At 40.9% G+C, this 22,052-nt stretch overlaps 1 long non-coding RNA gene across 3 annotated transcripts in view; it reads left to right on the top strand.

Annotated features, from left to right (window-relative positions):
* LOC111749600 (uncharacterized) overlaps positions 1-22,052 on the top strand; it is a 183,009-nt gene that overhangs the window by 127,263 nt on the left and 33,694 nt on the right. For all 3 annotated transcript variants that reach the window (XR_010323509.1, XR_010323508.1, XR_002784837.2), the window contains one exon: positions 19,407-19,497. This is a non-coding gene — a long non-coding RNA (uncharacterized LOC111749600). The remainder of the gene's footprint in view (positions 1-19,406; positions 19,498-22,052) is intronic.

The following is a 22,052-nucleotide window of genomic DNA, read 5'->3' on the forward strand; positions in this document are numbered from 1 at the left end:
TGATGTGCATTTCTCTAATGGCTAATGATCGTGAGCATTTCCTCATTTATCTGTTAGCTACCTGAATGTGTTCTTTAGTGAAGTGTCTGTTCATATCTTTTGCCCATTTTTAATTGGGTTATTTGTCTTTTTGTATTTGAGTTTTTGCAGTATCATGTAGATCTTAGAAATCAGATGCTGATCAGAAATGTCATTGCTAAAAACTTTCTCCCAATCTGCAAGTAATCTTTTTTACTGTTTTGGTGAAGTCTTTGGATGAACATAGGTGTTTGATTTTTAGGAGCTCTCAGGTATCTAGTTTCTCTTCTGCATTGCTAGTAATGTTTTGTGTACTGTTTATGCCATGTATTAGGGTTACTGGCATTGTCCCTATTTTTTTCTTCCATGATCTCTATTGTTTTAGATTTTATATTTAGGTCTTTGATCCATTTTGAGTTAGTTTTTGTGCATGGAGTGAGGGATGTGTCTTGATTCATTTTTTTGCAGATGGATATCCTGTTTTGCCGGCACCATTTGTTAAAAAGACTCTTTTCCCCATTTAACTGACTTTGAGCCTTTGTCAAATATGAACTGCTTATATGTGGATGGACTTATGTCTGGAGGCTGAATTCTGTTCCATTGGTCTATGTATCTGTTGTTGTACAAGGACCAGACTGTTTTGACTGCTGTGGCGGTACAATAGGTTGTAAAATCAGGTTGGGTGAGGCCTCCCACTTTGTTCTTTTTCAGTGATGCTTTACTTATCTAGGGCCTCTTTCACTTCCATATGAAGTGGGTGATTTGTTTCTCCATCTCATTAAAAAATGTCATTGGAATTTAGATTGGAATTGCATTGTATATGTAAATCGCTTTTGGTAGAATAGACATTTTTACAATGTTACAACTTCCTATCCATGAGCAAGGTATGTTTTTCCACTTATGTAGGTCTCTTTTGGTTTCTTTCAGTAGTGTTTTGTAGTTTTTTTTGTATAGATTTTTTACGTCTCTGTTAAGATTTATTCCTAAGTATTTTATCTTCTTGGGGGCTACTGTAAATGGTATCGATTTTCTGGTTTCCTCTTTGATGCTGTTTTTGTTGGTGTAGAGGAATCCAACTGATTCGTGTATGTTTATCTTTTATCCTGATACATTGCTGAACTGTTCTATTAGATTCAGTAATTTTCTTGAGGATTCCTTAGGGTTTTTTGTGTATAAGGTCATGTGAACTGCAAATAGAGATACTTTTACTTCTTCCTTGCCAATCTGGATGCCCTTTATTTCTTCATCTAGCCTAATTGCTTTGGCTAGGACCTCCAGCACAATGTTGGATAAGAGTGGTGATAAAGGGCATCCTTTTCTGGTTACCGATCTGAAGGGGAGTGCTTTCAGATTCTCTCCATTTAGGAAGACGTTGGCTGTTGACTTTGTATAAATGCCCTTTATTATGTGGAGGAATTTCCCTTCTATTCCTATTTTGCTGAGAGTTTTTATCATGAATGGGTGTTGAACTTTGTCAAATGCCTTTTCTACATCAATTGATAAAATCACGTGATTCTTGTCTTTTGTTTTATTGATACGATGGATTACATGAATTGTTTCCTAATGTTGAACCATCCCTGCATACCTGGTATGAATCCCACTTGGTCGTGGTGGATTATTTCTATTGGCTAGAATTTTGCTTAGGGTTTTGCATCTGAGTTTATGAGGGATATAGGTCTGTAATTTTCTTTTTTTAGTGGTGTCTCTTCCTGGTTTTGGTATCAGGGATATGCTGGCTTCATAGAATGAGTTTGGGAGTATTTCATCCTTTTCTATGCTCTGAAATACCTTTAGTAGTAGTGGTGTTAACTCTTCTCTGAAAGTTTGGTAGAAGTCTGCAGTGAAGCCATCCAGACCAGGGCTTTTTTTTGATGGGAGTTTTTAAATTACCTTTTCAATCTCTTCTTTTGTTGTGGGTCTATTTAGTTGTTCTACTTCTGTTTGTGTTACTTGAGGTAGGTCGTGTGTTTCTAGGAATTCATCCATTTCTTCTAGGTTTTCAAATTTGTTAGAGTACAATTTTTCATTTAATCTGATATGATTCTTTTAATATCATTTTGGTCTGTTGTAGTGTAGCCCATCTCACTTCTTATTCGGGTTACTTGATTCCTCTCCTGTTTTTCTTTTGTCAGTGTGGCCAATGGCTTATCAACTTTGTTAATTTTTTCAAAGAACCGGCTTTTGGTTTTGTTAACTCTTTCAATTGTTTTTCTCTTTTCTATTTCATTTAATTCTGCTCTAATTTTTATTATTTGCTTTCTTCTTGTGCCTGAGGGTTTGTTTTGTTGCTCTCTGTTTGTTCAAGTTGTAGGGATAATTTTTTGATTTTGGCCCTTTCTTCTTTTTGTATGTGTGCCTTTATCGATATAAATTGACCTCTGAGCACTGCTTTTGCTGTGTCCCAAAGGTTCTGATAGGAAATGTTTTCATTCTCATTATATTCTATGAATTTCCTTATTCCGTCCTTAATTTCTTCTGTAACCCAGTCTTTTTTGAGCAGGTTATTCAGTTTCCCAGTGTTTGATTTATTTTCCCTGGCTTTTCTGTTACTGACTTCTTCTTTTATGGCATTATAGTCAGAGAAGATGCTTTGTAATATTTCAGTGTTTTGGATTCTTCTAAGGCTTGCTTTATGACGTAATATGTGGTGTATTCTAGAGAATGATCCATGTGCAGTAGAAAAGAAAGCATACTTGACTGCTGTTGGGTGGAGTGTTCTGTATATGTCTATAAGGTTGAGTTGGTTGATTGTGGCATTTAGATCTTCCGTGTCTTTATTGAGCTTCTTTCTGGATATCCTGCCCTTCACCGAAAGTAGTGTGTTGAAGTCTCCTACTCTAATTGTAGAGCTGTCTATTTCACTTTTCAATGCTCTTAGAGTCTGTTTTATGTATCTTACAGCCCTGTCATTGGGTGCATCAATATTGAATATGGTTATATCCTCCTGGGATATTGTCCCTTCAATCATTATATAGTGTGTTTCCTTATCCTTTGTGGTCGATTTAACTTTAAAGTCTATTTTTCAGAAATTAATATTGCCACTCCTGCTCTTTTTTCATTGTTGTTTGCTTGATATATTTTTTCCATTCTTTGAGCTTTAGGTTTTTGTGTCTCTAAGTCTACAGTGTGTCTCTTCTAGGCAGCATATAGATGGATTGTGTTTTTTAATCCATTTTGCCACTCTCTGTTAATTGGTGCATTCAGTCCATTTACATTCAGCGTAATTATGGAGAGGTATGAATTTAGTGCTGTCCTTTTGATGCCTTTCTTTTCTTTTAATAATTTTTATTGTGCTTTAAGTGAAAGTTTACAAATCAAGTTAGTCTCTCACATAAAAACTGTTATACAGCTTGCTACGTATTCCCAATTATTCCCCCCTGACCGCCATGAGACAGCCCGCTCTTTCCTCCCACTCTCTCTTTTCGTGTCCTTTTTCCCAGATTATAAGCCCTTCTACCCTCCCACCTCCCCTCCAGGCAGGAGATGCCAACACAGCCTCAAGTGTCCACCTGATCCAAGTAGCTCGTGCCTCACAAGCATCACTCTCCAACCCATTGTCTGGTCCAATCCCTGTCTGAGGAATTGGCTTTGGGAATGGTTACCGTCCTTGGCCCACAGAAGGTCTGGGGGCCATGACCATCGGGTTCCTTCTAGTCTCAGTTAGGCCATTAAGTCTGGTCTTTTTATGAGAATTTGGGGTCTGCATCCCACTGTTCACCTGCTCCCACAGGGGTTTTCTGTTGCATTCCCTGTCAGGGGAGTCATCGGTTGTAAACAGTGCTGCAGTAAACATGGGTGTGCATATATCTGTTCATGTAAAGGCTCTTATTTTTCTAGGATGTATTCCGAGGAGTGGGATTGCTGGGTTGTATGGTAGTTCTATTCCTAGCTTTTGAAAGAAGCGCCAAGTCGATTTCCAAAGTGGTTGTACTATTTTACATTCCCACCAGCAGTGTGTAAGTGTTCCAGTCTCTCTGCAGCCTCTCCAACATTTATTATTTTGTGTTTTTTGGATTAATGCCACCTTTTTGTTTTCTTTGTTGGAGTGAGATGATATCTCATTGTAGTTTTGATTTGCTTTTCTCTAATGGCTAATGATCATGAGCATTTCCTCATGTATCTGTTAGCTGCCTGAATGTCTTCTTTAGTGAAGTGCCTGTTCATATCCTTTGCCCATTTTTTAATTGGAGTCTTTGTCTTTTTGTGGTTGAGTTTTCACAGAATCATATAGATTTTAGAGATCAGGTGCTTGTTGGAGATCTCGTAGCTGATAATTTTTTCGCAGTCTATAGGTGGTCTTTTTACTCTTTTGGTGAAGTTTTAGATAAGCTTAGGTGTTTGATTTTTAGGAGCTCCCAGTTATCTGGTTTCTCTTTGGCATTTTTAATAATGTTTTGTATTTTGTTTATGGCATGTATTAGGGCTCCTAATGTTTTCCCTATTTTTTCTTTCATGATCTTTATCGTTCTAGACTTTATATTTAGGCCTTTGATGCATTTGGAGTTAGTTTTTGTCATTGGTGTGAGATACGGGTCCTGTTTCATTTTTTTCCAGATGGAGATCCAGTTATGTCAGCACTATTTGTTAAAAAGACTATCTTTTCCCCAATTAACTGACACTGGGCCTTTGTCAAATATCAGCTGCTCATAAGTGGATGGATTTACGTCTGGATTTTCAATTCTGTTCCTTTGGTCTATGTTTCTGTTATTGTACCAGTACCAGGCTGTTTTGACTTCTGTGGTGGTATAATAGGTTCTAAAATCAGGTAGATTGAGTCCTCCAAATTTGTTCTTCTTTTTCAGTAATGGTTTTCTTATCCAGGGCTTGTTTCACTTCCATGTGAAGTTGGTGATTTGTTTCTCCATGTCATTAAAAAATGTCATTGGAATTTGTATCAGAAGTGCATTGTTCATACATGTGGCTTTTGGTAGAATAGACATTTTTACAATGTTAAGTCTTCCTATCCATGAACAGGGTATGTTTTTCCACTTACATAGGTCTGTTTTGGTTTCTTACAGTAATGTTTTATAGTTTTCTTTGTATGAGTCTTTTACATCTCTGGTAAGATTTATTCGTAAGTATTTTATCTTCTTGGGGGCTGCTGTGAATGGCATTGATTTGGTGAATTCCTCTTCGATGTTCTTTTTGTTGATGTAGAGGAATCGAACTGATTTTTATATGTTTATCTTATAACCTGATAGTCTGCTGAACTCTTCTTTTAGTTTCAGTAGTTTTCTTGAGGATTCCTTCGGGTTTTCTGTGTATAAGATCACGTTGTCTGCAAGTAGAGATAATTTTACTTCTTCCTTATCAGCCTGGATGCCTTTTATTTCTTTGTCTAGCCTAAATGCTCTGGCTAGGTCTTCCAGCACGATGTTGAATAAGAGTGGTGATAAAGGGCATTCTTGTCTGGTTCCCAGTCTCAGGTGAAGTGCTTTTAGGGTCTCTCCATTTAGCATGATGTTGGCTGTTGGCTTTGTATAAATGCCCTTTATTATGTTGCAGAATTTTCCTTCTATTCCTATTTTGCTGAGAGTTTTTATCATGAATGGGTGTTGAACTTTGTCAAATGCCTTTTCTGCTTCAATTGATAAAATCATTGTAATCTGATATGATTCTTTTAATTTCAGTTGTGTCTGTTGTAATATGGCCCATTACATTTCTTATTTGAGTTATTTGTTTCCTCTCCTGTATTTTTTTAGTTAGTGTGGCCAATGGTTTGTCAGTTTTGTTAATTTTTTCAAAGAACCAACTTTTGGCCTTGTTAACTCTTTCAGTTGTTTTTCTGTTCTCTAATTCATTTAATTCTGCTCTAATTTTTATTATTTGTTTTCTTCTGGTGCCTGACGGTTTCTTTTTTTGATCTCTTTCTATTTGTTCAAGTTTTGGGGACAGTGCTTTGATTTTTCCTCTTTGTTCTTTATGTATGTGTGTATTTATTGATAGAAATTGACCTGTGAGCCCTGCTTTCTCTTTGTCCCAAAGGTTTTGATAGGAAGTGTTTCCAGCCTCATTGAATTCTATGAATTCTTTATTCCCTCCTTAATGTCTTCTATAACCTAGTCTTTTTTGAGCAGGGTATTGTTCAGTTTCCAAGTATTTGGTTTCTTTTCCCTGGTTTTTCTGTTATTGATTTCTACTTTTATGGTCTTATGGTCTTAGAAGATGCTTTGTAATATTCTGATGTTTTGGAGTCTGCAAAGGCTTGTTTTATGACCTAATGTGTGGCCTAGAGAGTGTTCCACATACACCAGGAAAGAAAGTGTACTTTGCAGCTGTTGGGTGGAGTGTTCTGTCTGAGTCTATGGGGTCAAATTTGTTGATTGTAGGAATTAGATCTTCGGTATCTCTATTGAGCTTCTTACTTGATGTCCTGTCTTTCACCGAAAGTGGTGTGTTGAAGTCTCCTACTATAATTGTGGAAGTGTCTATCTCACTTTTCAAATGTGTTAAGATTTGTTTTATATATCTTGCAGCCCTGTCGTTGGGTGCATAAATAGTGAATGTGGTTGTATCTTCCTGGCAAATTGTCCCTTTAATCATTATGTAGTGTCCTTCTTTATGATTTGTGGTGACTTTAACTTTAAAGTCTATTTTGTCAGAAATTAATATTTCCACCCCTGCTCTTTTTTGATTGTTGTTTGCATGATATATTTTTTTCCATCCTTTGAGTTTTAGTTTATTCGTGTTTGTTTAATCAAAGTTGTGTCTCTTGTAGGCAGCATATAGACGGAGCATGTTTTTTATCAAGTCTGCAACGCCCTGTGTCTTTATTAGTACATTTAGCTATTTACATTCAGCATAATTATAGATTAGTATGAGTTTAGTGCTGTCATTTTGATGCCTTTTTTTGAGTGTTTTGTACAATTTCATTTTTCCAGTAACTTTTTTCTGCTGAGAAGTTTTTCTTTGTAAATTGTGTGTTCATTTTCATAGTAGCTGAATTCATTTTTGCTGAGTCGTTACGTTCATCTTGGTTTTTAATTTAAAGTATGGAATTGTTAGACTTCTTTGTGATTACCTTAATATTTACCCCTATTTTTCTAAGTAAAAACCTAACTTGTATCGCCCTATATCACCTTGGTTTCCTCTCCATATTGAAGATCTATGCCTCCTCTATTTAGTCCCTGTTTTTTGATTATTGTAATCTGTTATATAATGACATCAATGATTCCCTGTTTTGAGCATTTTTTAAAAAAAATTAATATTATTTTGTTTTTGTGATTTGCCTATCTGAGTTGATATCAGGTTGTTCTGTTCTGTGACCTTGTGTTGTGTTGGTATCTTATATTATTGATTTTCTGACCAAAGAATTTCCTTTAGTAATTCTTGTAGCTTTGGTTTGGTTTTTGCAAATTCTCTAAGCTTGTGTTTATCTGTAAATGTGTTAATTTTACCTTCATATTTGAGAGAGAGTGTTGCTGGATATGTGATTCTTGCCTGGCAGTTTTTCTCCTTCAGTGCTCTATATATGTCATCCCATTGCCTTCTTGCCTGCGTGGTTTCTGCTGAGTAGTCCGAACTTATTCTTACTGATTCTCCTTTGTGCGTGACTTTTCGTTTATCTCTGGCTGCTTTTAAAATTTTTCTTTATCTTTGGTTTTGCCAAGTTTGGTGATAGTATGTCTTAGTGATTTTCTTTTGGGACCTGTGTTGTATGGGGTTCGATGAGCATCTTGGATAGACATCCTTTCATCTTTCACGATGCCAGTGAAATTTTCTGCCAACAGATCTTCAACTATGCTCTCTGTATTTTCTGTTATTCCTCCCAGTTCTGGAACTCCAATCACACACAAGTTATCCTTCTTGATAGAGTCTCACAAGATTCTTAGGTGTCCTTCATTTTTTAAAATTCTTTTATCTGATTTTTCTTCAAATATGTTGATGTCAATTGCCTTATCCTCCATCTTCCCAGCTCTGCATTCCAATTCCTCAATTCTGCTCCTCTTACTTCCTATTGTTGAGTTGTCTAATTCTGTAATATTATTATTAATCTTTTGAATTTCTTATTGCTGTCTCTCTATGGATTCTTACATCTTATTATATTTTTCACTATGTTCTTGAATATTCTTTTTGATTTCTTCAACTGCTTTATCGGTGTGTTCCTTAGATTTTTCTGTAGATTGCCTTATTTCATTTCTGAGGTCATCCCTGATGTCTTGAAGCATTCTGTCTATTAGTTTTTTATACTCTACATCTGGCAATTCCAGGAATGTATCTTCATCTGAGACAGATTTTGATTCTTTTATTTGGGGGTTTGTAGATGCAATCATGGTCTGCGTCTTTATGTGATTTGATATCGACTGCTGTGTCTGAGCCATCTTTAAGATATTGTAAGGATTCATTTTATATTTCCTCACTGAGTTTTATCTTCTTGTTTTCTTTTGTTTCAGTACACCCAGATGGGCTACTAGATTGCGCTATCTTGATTGTCATAGCCTTTGAATCACTTGTGTCCTGTTACCAGCTGGTTTGAGCTGTTACCAGGTATATGAACCTACGGGTCCATTCACTATTCTTGAATATAATCAACTCAGGTGTCCTGATAGTGGGTCACCTAGTGTGTGGTGTAGGCTCTCACCTATTAACTTAGAGGAGTAGTGGTGATGGTTGTTTGTGCCAGTTTCTAGTAGTGGCAGGACGTCACACTCCGACAAGGGCAGGATGCTGACAGCCTTCCCCCATGTGCCAGTGAGGTAGGAGTGTCTCCATTCTCTAGAGCACTCTGGTGGGTGGGCTCTGCAGCTGTACCTTAGGCACCCAATGCTTGTACCTCTAAAGATTGGTAGGTGTCACTATCCTCAGACACCTTTAGCAGGTGGCTGGGTGGTTTGGGTGGAGCCTCAGCCCTCAGTTCCCTGGTGCGGATCAGCGAGGGCTCTCTTTAATAGGTAGGGAGGTATCTGACCTCCAAAACTTACCTTTCCACTGCTCAGCTAAAACAATTACAATCAGATCTCTATCAGAATTGCCTTTGCATTATAATAGCCACCAGGTTCCCTGTTGGGGTGAAAGTCCAAGACTGTGGATCTCTTAGCTTGGATGGAGCTGGCTCTGTACTGTTATTCCAGTTTAGGGAAGCCAGGGGAGGATTCTCCCCCCTCCCCGATTGTTAGTTGCTGCTTTTCTCAGGCCAGGAGAGTGGGTTAGGGAAAAAAAAAACCTGCAGCGCACTTCACTCTTTGGCCCAGGGAATTCCAATGCTAATGAAGCCAGCTGGGGCAGGGAGGGGAGGGATCAGATAGATAGGAGAGAGTAGCCCAGCAAGAGAGACAAAGTTACTTATCTTGTTTGGTGAGGATTGTTTTATCTGAGATTCCAGAGCGGTGTGTAGCCTGTTTGCAGCTGAATGGGTCCCTGCAGAGATTGCCCCAGAGGGTTAGAGCTGCATCCTATGCTTGCGCCATCTCAGGAAGCTGCATTCAGCCCCTCCGTGCTTAGTCCAAAGCCCAACGCCAAGGTCTCCTGGTTGGGACGCTGTGCTTTAGGCTCCGAAACCAGTTGCTGCTTCCCCGTGGTTTCTCATTCACCTGTCAGCCATGTCAGTGTGCAGCCTGTGTTTGCTGGCTGGGTCCCCACCAAGGTTGCTCCAGGGGGTTAGGGGGTGCGTCCTGTGCTTGCCCCGTCTTAGTAAGGTGTGATCAGCCCTACCACTCTGGCACCAGGGAACTGCAAGGGCTTAAGGCTGCAGTGCAGCACACCGGCTCCGGAAGCGGTCGCTGCTTCAGCGCATGGCTTTTTGCTCCCCTGTCACTCAGGTCAACTCCATAGTTGTGTGTTTGATGGTCAGGGTTCGTAGCTTGTCCTGTATGTAATTGATTCACTTGTTTTTTCGAGTCTTATTGCAAGAGGGATAAGCAGAAGCTTCTACCTAGTCAGCCATCTGGGTCCCACCTCCTTGATGTCTTTTTTTGGGTGTTGTTGACAGTTTTTTTTTCTCACTTAATTTTTTGTGCTAAGAAGTTTATATACTGTGTTTTCTTCATATTCGTTGTTGTTGATCTTGTTTCTGCTGAGTCTCTATTTTTTTTTCTTGTATTTTACTTTGGTATGTAGGATAGTTTGCTTTGTAGGTACCTTAATATTTACCCCTATTTTTCTAAATTTAAACCTAACTTTTATTTCTTTGTATTGCCTTGTCTTCCAATACATAAGAAAGATCTATGACTACAGTTTAGTCCTTTTTCATTGTTTTAAGATTGTCTTCTTTTACATAATAACATCACTGTTTCCCTGTTTTGAGTGTTTTTTTTAAACCTCGATTTATTTTTGTGTGATTTCTCTGTCTGAATTGACATCTGATTGCTCTGCCCAGTGTTCTAGCCTTGGGTTGATACCTGATATTATAGATTTTCTAACCAAAGAACTCCCTTTAATATTTATTTTAGTTTTGGTTTGGGTTTTATGAAGTCTCTAAACTTCTGTTTATCTGTACATGTCCTAATTTCCCCTTCATTTTTGAGAGACAGCTTTGCTGGGTACAAGATTCTTGGCTGGCCATTTTTTTCCTTTAATGTTTTGTATAAGTCATCCCATTGCCTTCTTGCCGGCATGGTTTCTGCCGAGTAGTCTGAGCTTATTCTTATTGACTCTCCTTTGTAGGTGACTTTTCGTTTATCTCTAGCTGCTCTTAAAATTCTCTCTTTATCTTCGGTTTTGGCAAGTTTGATTATAATATGTGTTGGTGACTTTCTTTTAAAATCTACCTTATGTGGAGTTCATTGAGCTTCAGATAGATATCTTCTCATCTTTCACACTATTCTTTCTGTATTTTCTGTTATCTTTTCCTGTTCTGGTACTCTAGCCACTTGCAGGTTATTTCTCTTGGTAGAGTCCCACGTGATTTTTAAGGTTTCTTCATTTTTAAAAAATTCTTTTATCTGATTTTTCTTCAGATATATTTGTGCTAAGTGCTTTATCTTCAAGTTTACCAATTCTGACTTCCAGTTGCTCAGTTCTGCTCCTCTGACTTTCTATTGAGTTGTCTACTTCTGTAATTTTATTGTTAATCTTCTGAATTTCTGATTGCTGTCTCTCTATTCTTGTAGCTTATTAAATTTTTCATTATGTTTTTGAATAACCTTTTTCCTTTCTTCAACTACTTTACTGTGTGTTCCTTGGCTTATTCTGCATATTGCCTGATCTCCTTCCTAATTTTGTTCCTGATGTCTTGAAGAATTCTGTGTATTAATCTTTTGAATTCTTCATTTGGTAATTCCAGGAAGGCACCTTAATCCAGAAGATTCATTGATTCTTTGTTTTGAGAGCTTGTTGAGGCGATCATGGGCAGTTTCTCTATGTGACTTGATATTGACTGTTGTCTGTGAGCCATCTATAAGTTATTGTATTAGTTTATTTTATGTTTGCTTACCATATCATAGTTTCTTGTTTTGTTTTGATATGCCTAAATGGGTTCCTTGAGTGAGCTAGCTTGATTATTTTTGCCTTTGGAGCTCTGATGTCCTGTCCTCAGATGGCTAGGGTTGTTATCTGGTATATCAGTCTAGGAGTCCATTCACTTTTCTTGTATGAATTCAGCTCAGATATCCAGGTAGCTTATCATCAAGTGTGTGGTACAGCCTCTGTCCTACAGCCCTAGAGGGGCAGGGGTGATTGGTGTAGGTACCAGTATCAAGTTGCATCAGGGGATCACACTCTGAACAAGGCAGGGGGCTGAGAATTGTCCCCCATGTGTCTCTGAGGAAAGTGGGTCTGTCTTGCCTAGAGCGTTCAGGTGGGTTCGTTCTGCAGACGGACCATGGGCACCCAATATTTTTACTTGTAAAGACTGGGAGGTACCAGTTATCCTTGGACCCTTGTTGCAGGTCGCTGGGTAACCTGAATGGATCCACCAGTCCTTAGGCCCCTGATGTGGGTAGGTTAGGACCATGTTTAATAGGCAAAACAATGTCTAACATCAAACACCCACCTGTCCACTGCACAGCGGAAATGGTTGGAGTCTGCCAACAAGGGCCTGTTATCCTGAAATACTCCCATGAGGTCCATGGGTGCGTAAATGTATTCGAAGTCCATGAACCATTTATGCCTGTGCAGGAGCTGCTTCTGTCCTGAGCTTGCCCGGTTAGTGGAGCTGACAAATAATCTTTTCCCCAATTGTGAATTTATTCCTTCTCCAAGGCCGGGAGGATGGCTCCAGGCGTTCAATAGGGCCTATCTCAGTTCCAGGGAAATCAACAGCCACTGAAGCCAGCTTGAGGGCGTGGGGCACGGTGAAATATACACAACTACTTAGCTTTTGCCGAGAGCGCCGTTCTTCTCTGGTTATGGAGGTGTGAGTAGGTTGTGCAGCTGGCTGCTTCTCCCTGAGGTAACTGCGTCCAAACGCTACTACCAGCCTGCTGCAGCCACTCCTGGGAATGGTGCCTGAGTGATTTTGGTGATTCAGATCCGGCAACTCCTCTCCCCTTTTGAACTGATTCTCCCTGCCCCTCAGTCCATTTTCTAACTTTGCCTTTGATATTTGGGCTCTGAAGTTGTCATAAATATAATCGTTTCACTTGTTTTTTCTGAAGTTTGTTGTAAGAGGAACTTGCTATTCTGCCATCTTGGTCCCGCCTCTCCTCTTGCTCTTTTTTGATTGTTTTGTGCTTGGTATATTTTTTTCCATCCTTTGAGTTTTGGTTTGTTTGTGTCTTGAAGTCTAAGATGTGTCTCTTGCAGGCAGTATATAGATGGATTGTATTTTTTTATCCATTCTGTCACTCTGTGTCTTTACCGGTGCATTTTGTCTATTTATATATCTTTGTGTGTGTGTGTGTGTGTTGTTGCCAGTTTATTTGTCCCACTTAATTTTCTGTGCTGAGTTGTTTTTCTTTATATATTTTCTTCCCTCTTTTTTATTGTTGATTTTGTATTCGCTGAGTCTTTATTTTATTTTTTATTTTGATGTGTAGGATTGTTAGTTTCCTTTGTGGTTACCTTAATATTTACCCTTATTTTTCTAAGTTTAAACCAATCTTTTATTTCTTTGTATTGCTTTGACTTCCTCTTCATATGAAATATCTTTGAATACACTTTTAGTTCCTCTTTGTTTTAATATTTTCATCTTTTACATAATAACATCTCTGTTTCTCTGTTTTGAGCATTTTTACTTTGATTTATTTTTGTGATTTCCCTATCTGGGTTGATATCTGGTTGCTCTGTCATGTGTTCTAATCTTGGGTTGTTATCTGCTGTTATTGATTTTCTAACTGGAGAACTCCCTTTATTATTTCTTGTAATTTTGGTTTGGCTTTTACAAATCCTCTAAACTTCCTTTAATCTGGAAATGTCCTAATTTCAGCATCATATTTGAGAGACAGTTTTGCTGTATATGTAATTCTTGGATGGCAATTCTTTTCCTTCAAGTCTTTATGTCATCCCGTTGCCTTCTTGCTTGCATGGTTCCTACTGAGTAGCCTGAGCTTAGTCTTATTGACTCTCCTTTGTAGGTGACTTTTCATTTATCCCTAGCCGCTCTTAAAATTCTCTTTGTATCTTTGGTTTTGTTGCATTTCATTATAATATATTCTGGTGACTTTCTTTTGGGATCTACCTTGTATGGGGTTTGATGAGCATCTTGGATACATATCTTCTCATCTTTCACAATATCAGGGACATTTTTTGCCAACGAATCTTTGACAATTCTCTCCGTGTTTTCTGTTGTCCCCCTCTGTTCTGGTACTCCAGTCACTCATAGGTTATTCGTCTTGATACCCACCCAGCCCAACCTGATTCGTCTTGATAGTCCCACATAATTCTTAGGGTTTTTTAAAATTCTTTTCTTATTTTTCCTTAAATATGTTGGTGTCAGGTTCTTTATCTTCAACTTCACTAATTCTGACTTCCATTGCCTCAATTCTGCATCTATGACCTTCTATTAAGTTGTGTAATTCTGAAATTTTATTGTTAATCTTCTGAATTTCTCTTTGCTGTCCCTCTATGGATTGTTTCAGCCTATTGAATTTGTCATTATACTCTTCTCTAATCTTCTTTAGTTCTGCTATTGCTTTGTCTGTGTGTTCCTTGGCATGTTCTGCAGTTTGCCTGATCTCCTTCTTGATCTTGAAGATTTCCATGTATTAATCTTTTCTATTCTACTCCGGTAATTCCAAGAAATTTTCTTCCTTTGGAAGATTTCTTAATTCTTTGTTTTGGGAGCTTTCTGAAGTCATCATGGTATGCTTCTTTATGGGGTTTGTTATTTACTATTGTTGCCAAGCCATCGATAATTATTGTCGTCAAGCCATCAATAAATTATTGTATTTATTTATTTTATGTTTGCCTAGTGTTATCTAGCTTCTTGTTTTTTATTCCCAAATAGGCTGCTCAAGTGAGCTAGTTTGATTATTGGGACCTTTGAAGCTCTAACATCCTGTCAGCAGGTGGTTAGAGCTGTTACTAGGTATGTGAGCCCAGGAATCTGTTTACTTTTCTTGTACGGATTTAGCTCAGGTGTCTAGGTCACTCAGTATGTGGTGCATGCTCTGACCTACAGTCCTAGATGAGCAGGGGTGATTGGTGTAGGTACAGGTATCTTGGCTGCAGTAGGGGTTCATGTGCTGAGCAAGGCAGGAGGCTGACAACTGCCTCTGAGTGTCTGTGAGGAAAGCATGTCCCTGTTCCGTAGAGCACACTGGTAGTTGGGTTTTGCAGCTGGACTGTGGACACCCAGTGCTGCTGGCTGTAAGGACTGGAGACACCACTGATTCTTGGACCCCTGTTGTGGGTGGCTAGGTGGTGTGGGTGGAGCCACCAGCCCTCAGGCCCCTGATGTAGGTAGGTAAGGATCCTGCTTAATATGTAGAACCAAAACCAAACCCAGTGCCGTCAAGTCGATTCCAACTCACAGCGACCCTGTAGAGAGGTGTCAAATGTCAGAAACCTGCCTCTCCCCCATATAGCTGAAACAGTTGATGTTAAACTTCAGGTATATACCCTGATGTATTGTGCTAATGGGGGCTTACACTGTTGAAATGGGCCCACAAAGGTCTATGCCGGAGTGAAAGGCATTCAGAGTCCTTGGACCACTTATGCCTGTGCGTAGGCAAAGGAGCTATTTCTGCCCTGAGTTCCTGACTTAGGGGAGTTGGCAGATTATTTTTGCTTGTTTGTTAATTCGTTCCCTCTCCAAGGACGGGAGAATGGCTCAGGGCACATGAGAGGTCTTACTTCTGGCCCAGGGGATGTGGCAATCTCTGAAGATAGCTCAGACCCAGTGTAGTGTGGGAAGAGGGCAGGTAAGTGGGAGAGAAGTTTTTCCCAAAGGCGTGTTTTTTGATCCACTCAGTAGGTTAGATGCATGTACTTTTGCCAGTTGAGTGTCACTTTTCGCTGATTCTGGAGGCATGAGTAGGCTCTCCACTGCTCAGTCTCAGTGTAGTCCCAGTGTAGAAAATGCATCCCGAATGCTTCACCACTGGTGCCGGCCGATCCCGGCCTGCAGGGTGCCCGTTCCCCCTGGTTCAGGTTTGGCAAATCCTCACTGCTTCTGGACCCTCCAATTCCTCGTCTTTGCCTTTGATGTTCAGGGCTCCTAGATTATGATACATAATCGATTCTCTTGGTTTTTTTGGGGGGGTCTTTGTTGTAAATGGGACCACAGGAAGCTTCTGACTACTCCACCATCTTGACCCCCTGATTAGAATATTCCTTTTAATTAAAACTAGTCCTTCCAATATCTGAAATAGACGTGCTTTATCCACAATATTCTTTGTAATCAAAACGATTTTTCTCTCAAATGTAGCAAAAACTAAATATATTTATTCATTCAACTTTTATTTTAAACTTAAACAAAAACCAAACCCCTTGCCAATGAATTAATTCTGACTTCATAGCTACCCTGTAGGACAGAACAGAGCTGCCCCATAGGGTTTCCAAGGAGCAGCTGGTGAATTCGAACTGCTCTACCGGGGCTCCATTGTGAACATAGTTTAAATAAAATGTAGCTTAAAATGATTAAAAATCTTCGTTTTAAAATAAAGTCTTAAAGAGCTTTTGACGTGGCTTCTCGGGAAGTCGGATTAGCATTTTGTTTCAATAGATCTGTGTCATTTGACCGAGATAAGTTTGTCATTTTGGTTGGGAATGAAAAATTTATTGATATGAATGGAAAGTTAAGAATGAGCCACAAGTTTTTTCTTTGAAAATTTTCTTAGGGAATTTTTTGTTTAAAACCTTTAGCCATCAGATAGCTAAATGCCAGAGAAGTGGCAAGGGTATTTGGCAAAAGTAGTTACTACTGAGCAGCATTGCTAAGCACTGATTCACGCTCAGAGGCAGAATGAGAGAGTCAGTAGTGGAGAAATTACATATTCATCGTTTGTGGGAAGGGCATGGGGCTAATTATCTGCCACCTCCTTTGAAATTCATTTTGAGTTTCTGAGCTCTGTTTTGAAGGTTTGAATGAATTCACTTGTTCTGGCCTTATTGTAGGGACTAGACATTGACAAATTGTAATTCCTTTAGTTTGGTACATTTTTTAAAATGTGAAGGGCCTGCCATGTGCCCATGCTCTGCAAGGCCTTGGGGTGCTAGGATGGTAGTGATAGCCACCAACTAGGAGAAATAACTTTTCACTTTTGGATGGAGGTAGGGCTGTTTCTGATGCACAGTTATGTATGCATTTAATATATACGTATGTATTTTAAATGTTCCTATATTTAGCTAATTACTAAACTAGTTTTATTACTTTTGCCGCATAACAAATTATCGTAAGTTTCCTGGCTTAAAGCATCACACATCTATGATCTCACAGTTTCCATGGTCAGGAGTCTGGTATAGCTTAGCCAGGTCCTCTGCTCAGAGTCTCATGGGCTGCAATCAAGGTGTCGGCTGTGATCCTCTCTCATCTGGAGGACTGACTGGCAAGACTCCACTTCTAAGCTCACTCAAATTCTTGGCAGAATTCATTTCCTGGTGGTTTTAGGACTGAAGTCCCAGTTGCCTTGTTGGCTGTCAGGCAGAGACTGCTCTCAGCTTCTATAGGCTGCTCATGTTCCCCACCGCATGGCCCCTCTCAGGGCCTCTCATAGCATGGCTGCCCACTTCTCCACAGTCACAAGGACTCTCACTCTGCAGTCTGAGGAGACGGAGTCTTATATAAGGTAATCTCATCAGGCCATGACCTGCTTTCACCTGTGCCATAGTCTTTTGGGTTCGAAGCAAGTTACGGTTCCTGCCTGCACTCAGAAGAGAGGCCACACAAAGGCATGACTCTTTGGGAGCTGTCTTAGTCATCTCGTGCTGCTATCACAGAAATACCACAAGTAGATGGCTTCAACAAACAGAATTCTCTTATAGTTTAGTAATCTTTTAAAAAAAAAAAAAGCTGCTGTCGAGTCAGTTCTTGAAGTCCAAATTCAGGCTGTCATCTCCAGGGGAAGACCTTCTCTCTGTTGGCTCTGGAGGAAGGTCCCTGTCTTCAATCTTCCCTTGGTCTAAGAGCTTCTCCACGCAGGAATCCCAGGTTTCAAGGGCGAGCTCTGCTCCCAGCACTGCTTTCTTGATGGTATGAGTTCCCCATGTGTCTCGTCTTGCTTCTGTCTTTTATATTCAAAAGAGATTGGCTTAAGACACAACCTAATCTTGTAGATTGAGTCTTGGCTCATTAACATAACTGCCGATAATCCCATCTCATTAATATCATAGAGATAGGATTTACAACACATAAGAAAATCACAAAATGGTGAACAATTACACAATACTGGGAATCACGGCCTAGCCAAATTGGTACACATATTTTTGGGGGACACAATTCAATCCATAGCAGGAGCCATCTTAGAATTCTGCCTTCTACAATTATTTCTAGTGATTCCCAAGATATCAGAGCATTTGAATCCTAGGAAAACTGACTAGCGCATCCCCAGTTGAGGAGCAAACACTGTGATCTGGAAAATCAAGAGTGGATTGTTTCTTCTCCCAAAAAATCAATACCAAACCCGCTGCTGTCAAGTTGATTCTGACTCATAGCAACCCTAGAGGAGAGAGTAGAACTGCCCCATAGGGTTTTTGAGGAGCACCTGGTGGGTTCGAACTTTTGATTAGCAGCTGAACTCTTAACCACTGCACCACCAGGGCTTCTTTCTTCTGGTGGGTAGAAAAAGGAAGAGAAAGGAGAGTCAGGCAGCAGTTCACACTATTAGCGAGAAGAAGTTACACAAATCAGCTAAGTGTTGGGCTGCTTTTTTCAGGGGCTCACACAGGGCCCTCAAGCCACATGCAGCCATGTTTTTGGTGGAATAGCTTAGTGCTGGCGGATTGCTCAGGAGGGACATTTGGCAGGAATATGCTTAAGGGACAGGTCTCCTGTAGAGCGCACTGTGCACACAGGCTGGACAGATGGAGGCTTAGTCAACCTTGAGCAGCAGTGCCATGGTGCAAGCTGGCAGGCTGAGCGCTGAGTGGTGCTGGCAGCATCTGAGGCAAAGCTTGCCTGAGTATACATGGCACTGCTCCCTCTAGTCCGCCTGCAGGCTCACCTGAGTGGGCTGGGGTCAGAGTGTGTGGACTGGAGCCAGACAAAGCCCAGGGGCAGTATGCGAGGACATGCTGCCAGCGAGGGTGGAGGGCAGGGTAGAAAACGGCCTGTAGACAGTCACAGAACTCAGCACCCCTGCTGGATCTGCTCGAATGCAGGGCCAGTGTGGCTTCCACAAAATGTGCCGTAAGTCTCAGGGAGGGAAAGGTGCAGCAGCACCCACCTCTCTTTAAAATTAAGGATTCGTGCCTCATGTGGTCTCAACATAATCTGTATGCTAAGAAAGAAAATGGTCTTTTCACAGCCATATTTAGGAGGTCTATGAATTAAAAAGGAAACCCTGGTGGCGTAGTGGTTAAAAGCTATAGCTGCTCACCAAAAGATCGGTAGTTCGAATCCACCAGACCCTCTTTGGAAACCATATGGGGCAGTTCTACTCTGTTTTACAGGGTCGCTGTGAGTCAGAATCGACTCGACGACAATGGATGGGTGAATTAAAAAGAAAACTGAGTTCGCTGCCTATTGTCTGTGGTGCTGTAGGAGGACGTGCAGGAATATCCTCTATGGCTCACAGTGAAGAGGCCCGTGGCTTTGAATGAACAGGGTGCTTCCTTTCACTGGAACATGAAAACATAGTTCTTGTTTTCCCTTTTTTTTTGGCTGCTATCAAGTTCAGAGTGCAATTTTGCTACTAAGCAATCACATCCCTTTACCCAGATGCTTTGCTATAATTTTTCACTCTTCATTCCTTGACACTTCTCTTGGTATTCTTATTTTATTACTTTTGGGATCTGTACCTTTTATCTTGACAGCCCTCCAGAATTTTTTGGAACTTGGGGGGTGATTGGGGGATGATTAACTAAAAGAAACCAGGAAATGGTTCACTGAAATCCTTTATTTTTCATTCTAGTAGTTGGAACTCTACATTTATCACCTCAAATTTCTATCTCCTGGCTGGGCCGTTTTCAAGAACCATCATCAGTCTTCAAACAGATTAAAAGGTGAGTAGAATTTAAGACTTCTCTGTGATCAATTCTGTGACTTTTAAAATTTTGTCACAGCACGAGCCATTCTGATGGTTTTCATCTGAAGAAAGTTGTACCAGTTTCTAGGTTCAGAAACTGTCTGCCTACCCCAGCTTTTCCTGATGGTATCAGACTGAATGTGACTTTTCTTCCTTGCTTTACACATGAGTACATTCACAGTGGGTCGTGAATGTATATGAAGTCATATGTTTATATTTACTCAAATTCCTGAGGCAAAACAGTCTTTTTATTCAACTTGTATTTACTGCTGAGCCTGGGCATTTAGTGCCCAGATACTTAAAAACATTTAAGAGTAGGGAGCAATGCGGTTCTTTGTTTATCATTCTATCATTCTAAATTCTTTGCTTGGCTTGGCCTCCTAGTTCTGGAATGTGGGGATCCCTGGAGGTGTGAGCGAGCCGCTGTGCTCGCTCACTGCCCGTGCTCGTGTGCTCGCCTGCCGCCACAGCAGGCTGCATGCCTGTGCTTTTTTCCCTCCCTCAGCTATTGGGGTGTGCTGTAGGCAGGCTTGCCTTACTCCTCTCGGTGTCACGTTGGTCTGTGCTGTGAAATGGGAGTGGCCTCCTAGTTTGTTCCATTTGTTGTTAAATTTGTGAGCCTGTGTGCACGTGCTACCTCTTTGGTGGGGTGGGTGTAGTGGGTGGGGCTAAAAGCCCAATTCAGAGCCCAGCCTGGCCCTGTGGGCAGGCAGTCAGTGAAAATGGCAGCCTGGTGCCGGGGAAGAGCTGTAGAGAATACCAGGAGCACCCCTCTACCCCGCACCTCCATCCCCCAGCTCTTCTCCCTGGGCTTCTGTTATATGATTGCTCTCCTGCGTGACTGCCAGGACATCAAGTGAAGTATGTGTAAGTCTTCAGGAAAGTAAGACGTTCTGTAGAATGACAGGTGTTAAATTTTTCTAAAATTTTAATGTGCCTTTACGTATTGCCAAGTATGAGTCATTGCTGATGGCAAATCCCCTACTAGAGTGTAACTTTTATAAGGGCAAGGGTTTATTTTCTTTGTGTGTTTTTTCCTTCCAAGGCCTAGAGCAGTGCCTGGCACGTCCTTCAAATGAAATGCATTGATGAGGAACATGGGAGGTGCTCTCAGCATGTCTCCAGGCCCTTTTACTTACGATTGCTATGGAATTAGAAAAAAAAAATTTTTTTCTTTTTTTTTTTTTTTAACCTAATGTTGTTCCTCACCAAGGCATGCAGACCCTGGCATTTAAATGGGCTTCACATTTGGAACCTTTCCAGAATCGTGGGCGCTAAAAAGCATGTGCTACATAAAAGCTCCGTTCTGATTCCGTGGTGAGCACAGCTCGTCTGTGTTGCTGAGTTGAGAGCCATTCCTTTCTTTCTAGAGTAGACTTCACTGTCAGTGTCTGGAAATGTGGAGCACCTTTTTTGAGCCCTCACGGAAGGCAGTAAGCGCACAGTGGGCTCTCAGCCTGCGTGCCCCAGTGTTCGCACTGGGTGCTCACGTGATCCCCTTATCAACCCGGCATGGAGGGGTGGGGTGAAGACTGCATCCCTTCCGACTTGGAGAACATGAATCCCTGGCACCACTTTTCTTCCATGATTTGGCACACCCAGCAGGAGCTCACTATGGGGGCACCAACTCGGCCTGTCAGGGGTGATCGAAGTGCGGGTGTGCGCTTTATCTTCCCTTTCCTCATCTCAAGTACAGTCCCCACCCACTCTATCCACAGCCCTAGAACTATCCTCCAGTAGAATTTTCCAGGTCACTGAACACCTGCTGGACTGTGCTTCTCCGCGCCGTGCAACCTAAATTACAAAATTTCAACAAAACTAGAAATAATTCTTTCAAATTACCTAAATACCTGATTTAATCTATGTGGGGCTAGCTCTTTCTGCTGGCTGTTTAACTGTTTTCAGAACTGGTAATGGAATGCTGTTTCTTGACAGCTGTCCGGTTGTGGCTTTTAAATGAGTTGTGTGGCTGTGTTGCGCTTCCTGAGTGGCAGAGCAGCCATTACTGTGCATCTGACGTGTCGAGGACCGCACCTCTGGAGGTGACTGTCCTGATATCTGTTGTTGCTCTGTTACTTGCATGGTCGTGTTCCTTACTGACACATCACTAAGTGCTGTAGGGTGCCCGGGGCCTTGCCTCTCTGTGGGTGTGGGCAGCTGGCTGAGCAGACCCCGGGCGATAGGGCTTTGCATGACCTGTAGAAGATGCCTGTCCCACAGGATGCTGGACTATGGATTTGGTTTTGAGATTGGGCTGGGTCCCCGTGCTCAGGTTGTTATCAAACACGTTTTTAAGTTTCGACATCCTGATTAAGGTAAAGCTGTGCCTTGTCACGTTGCCTGTGTGAGGGTGGTGGGAAGGCAGCTGCAGTTAGACAGATGGCCCTCCTATCCAGGCCTGCTTTACTTGGTCACCTGAGCCCCACTGACCCTCCTGAGTCTCAGCTTTTCTCGTCTTTAAGTGGGGTAACTTTTATCTTGTGGAATTTTGCGGAAGATGCCTAATTCGGCATTCAGCATGCCATAGGGACT

This window comes from Loxodonta africana, chromosome 11, assembly GCF_030014295.1.
Source record: "Loxodonta africana isolate mLoxAfr1 chromosome 11, mLoxAfr1.hap2, whole genome shotgun sequence".
Classification (NCBI taxonomy): domain Eukaryota; kingdom Metazoa; phylum Chordata; class Mammalia; order Proboscidea; family Elephantidae; genus Loxodonta; species Loxodonta africana.